Here is a 3963-nt window from a genome sequence, read left to right as displayed (position 1 = left end):
AGCGCTATAGGCTGGGGACTGAGTGGCTGGAGAGCAGCCAGGAGGAAAGGGACCTGGGGGTACTGATAGATAGTAAGCTGAAGATGAGCCAGCAGTGTGCCCAGGTGGCCAAGAGAGCCAATGGCATCCTGGCCTGCATCAGGAACAGTGTGGCCAGTAGGACAAGGGAGGTTATTCTTCCCCTGTACTCAGCACTGGTCAGGCCACACCTTGAGTACTGTGTCCAGTTCTGGGCCCCTCAATTCAAGAAAGATGTTGAGGTGCTAGAACATGTCCAGAGAAGGGCAACAAAGCTGGTGAGGGGCCTGGAGCACAAATCCTATGAGGAGAGGTTGAGGGAGCTGAGTCTGTTTAGCCTGGAGAAGAGGAGGCTCAGGGGTGATCTTATTACTGTCTACAACTACCTGAAGGGGCATTGTAGCCAGGTGGGGGGTGGCCTCTTCTCCCAGGCAACCAGCAATAGAACAAGAGGACACAGTCTCAAGTTGTGCCAGGGTAGGTATAGGCTGGATATTAGGAAGAAGTTCTTCACAGAGAGAGTGATTTCCCATTGGAATGGGCTGCCCAGGGAGGTGGTGGAGGCACCGTCCCTGGGGGTCTTCAAGAAAAGACTGGATGGGGCACTTAGTGCCATGGTCTAGTTGATTGGTTACGGCTGGGTGATAGGTTGTACTGGATGATCTTGGAGGTCTCTTCCAACCGGGTTGATTCTATGATTCTATGATGATTCTGCAGTCAGGAACAGACGCCCACCTCTTGCAAGGCAATTCCAGCCCAGGAGGAGACAAATTCCACTCAGACATCAGCAATCACGTGCGTCACTGTGGATACTTCTGCGTGACACTTATGGTGAGAACATGAACAAATGGGATGGTAAACCTACTTCAGCTCTTTCAAAGAGAGTCAGGGATCTGCAGAGTGGCAGAAACAGAGGCAATAATGTCAGAAAAGTAGCTGTCACTTCTTCAGCTCCCGAGAGTAACTGCAATTATTCCAGCAATTGCAATTTCTCTCACAGCAACACCAATCACTGTGTACATCCTACATGCCATGTTCAGCATTAGGGGTGCCCTGCCTCCAGCCAGAAGGAGGAAAGGGATAGTGGAGAGAACCGAATCTATTGGAATGTATTCATTAGGTGGCCTGGCAGTTCAAAAGTTCGGAAATACAGGGCTATAGTTGACACAGGTGCTCAGTGTACTTTGTTGCCATCCAATTGCAAAGGGACAGAGTCCATATCTATTTTTGGAATCACTGGTGGATCTCAAGAGTTAACTAAGATACAGGCTGAGATCAGTTTAACTGGTAAAGAGTGGAAGACACATACTATTGTAACTGGTCCTGATGCGCCTTGCATTCTGGGAATTGACTTTTTGAGACAAGGTTGTTTCAAAGATCCTAAGGGTCACAAATGGGCTTTTGGAATAGCATCTGTAGAGACTGAGGATGGTAAATTGAAATTGTCCATTAGACCTGAACTTTCTGATGAATCTGCAGTTGTGAGACATCATGACATAGAGGATTTGGAAGTGCCAATTGCAACTCAAACTGTTCACCACAGGCAGTACAGAACTAACCATGACTCTTTGTTGCCCATTCATCAGCTGATTCGTCAACGGGAGAGTCAGGCTGTCATCGAGAAAGCTCATTCACCTTTCAACAGTCCCATCTGGCCTGTGCACAGACTGAATGGCAATTGGAGACTTACAGTTCATTTTCATGCCCTGAACGAGGTGACGCCACCCATGCGTGCAGCTGTGCCGGACATGCTGGAACTCCAGTACGAGCCGGAATCGAAGGAGATGAAATGTTATGCTACCATAGACATTGCTAATGCTTTCTTCTCTATTCCCATAGCAAAGCAGTGCAGGCCTCAGTTTGCATTCACCTGGAGAGGAATCCAGTACCAGTTCAACCGTTGGCCTCAGGGGTGGAAACACAGCTCAACCATCTGTCATTCAGTCATCCACAATGCACTGGAGAAAGGTAAAGCTCCAGAGCACATCCAGTACATCGACGACATCATTGTGTGGGGCCAAACTGCTGAGGAAGTCTTCGAGAAAGGTAACAAAATCATTGACATTCTGTTGCAAGCAGGTTTTGCCATTAAGAGAGAAAAGGTCAAAGGACCTGCCAGAGAAATTCAGTTTCTGGGAGTGTGATGGCAGGATGGTTGCTGTTACATTGCTCAGGATGTGATTAACAAAGTCTCCACCATGGCAGTTCCCACCAGTAAGAAGGACACACTTTCTTTTCTTGGTGTGGTGGGATTTTGGAGACTACACATTCCTGGTTTCAGTCAGATTGTCAAACCTCTGCATGATGTGACTCGTAGGAGTGTGCTAGTTTGAAGCAGGCTGAAATGTTTTCATGAAAAGCACTAGATAATTGGCTGAAAGAGGAAAACATGGTTGTGTCTCCTTCTCTCAACAGTCTCGCTTAGAGCTGTGGGAACAAGAAGTAATGTCCCGGGTTTGGGCTGATCCCTCCCCCGGGAAGAAAATTCACAACACAAACCCCCCTACTTTTTTGAAAGTCAGGGAAAGATGAAATTGTATTTTCTTATAATATAATTATAACAATGTACAGAGAAATAATAACTAGAGAAGGAAGGAAGGAAGGAAAAAAAGAAAACAATACAATAACCTTAAGAGTGATGGGGAGGGGGTCAAGCGGCGGCGAAGCAGCAGAAGCAGCAGTAGCCAAAACAGCAGCCGGGGAAGATAGGCGAAGCTGCAGCAGCAGAAGCCAGCGGGTGAAGGGGGAGAACAAACTGTGCTTCTAGACATTATGTTCTTGATGCTCCAATGAAATTATATTAATTTATCTATTGTTGCCATTTATGTGGCCTATCCCTGGAATGTTCATCTCTCCCCTGTGTCTGAGCTAGAGGATCGTATTGTGGGAAGCTTTCTCCTGCAGCAGAGCATGAAATGTAAACATCAGGCCCTGTGATGGGAAGTGTCCTTGGGTCTTACTGATTCCCAGGGGCCTAAGCTGGCAACCATGAGCAACCCACACACAGCTGTCAGGGGGTGGAATCTGCCGGGCCCCGGGGCGGACGCAGCCCTAAGGGGGGCTGACCCTGGCCAGCCCCCCTGGGTGGTACTCACAGGTTGTTTACCACAGGTAACCTATCTCTGCCTTACACATAACTTGGGGCCAATCTGTACTGTCCACTTCTGCCAGCCCCAGGCTGGCTGGAAACACCTCCTCTGAGCACTATATAAGACACTGCACTACCCTAATAAAGTTGTACTGATGTACTGATGCACAGATGCCTAGAAGCTGCTGTCTCGAGTCGTCAGTACCCCGATCTCGCCTCTCGCCAGCCTCCGTACCCCGACAGGACGGAACTCACATAAGGCTGCTGTAGTATGGCACTCAAAGATAGGGTGGCAAAAACACATTTTGCAGGGGACGGCCACGGACTCCTTACAAACCCTGGAATTAACCGCAGTGGTATGGGCTTTAGTTAACTGGCTCGACGCCCCCTTAAATGTAGTAACTGACTCAATGTACGTAAGCTGGAGTGGTGCGAAGAATTGAGGACTCTTCTATCAGAGAGGTGAAGAATCAGCGCCTATACCAACTACTACGCTCACTGTATGCAGCTATAGCCCAGAGAACGGCTCCATACTGCATTATTCATATTCGCAGTCATAAGTGGGAGATAGGTCTGAGGGAAGGCAATGCTAGAGCTGACAGGTTAGTGGCACTGCCTGGATGGCCTGCCCCACTTGATCAGTTTTCCCTAGCCAGAGAGGCCCACGCTACCTTTCATCAGAATGCAAAAGGGCTAAACCACCAATTTCAGATCTCTAACAACGATGCCAAGGGAATTGTACGTTCCTGCCCGGTCTGCAGTCATATGGGGCCAGGATTAGGATCGGGTGTGAATCCCAGAGGACTCAAGGCCTTAGAATTATGGCAAATGGATGTTACTCATGTTCCCTCCTTTGG

Source organism: Pogoniulus pusillus, chromosome W (assembly GCF_015220805.1).
Source record: "Pogoniulus pusillus isolate bPogPus1 chromosome W, bPogPus1.pri, whole genome shotgun sequence".
Lineage (NCBI taxonomy): Eukaryota > Metazoa > Chordata > Aves > Piciformes > Lybiidae > Pogoniulus > Pogoniulus pusillus.
This window is presented reverse-complemented; position numbering follows the sequence as displayed.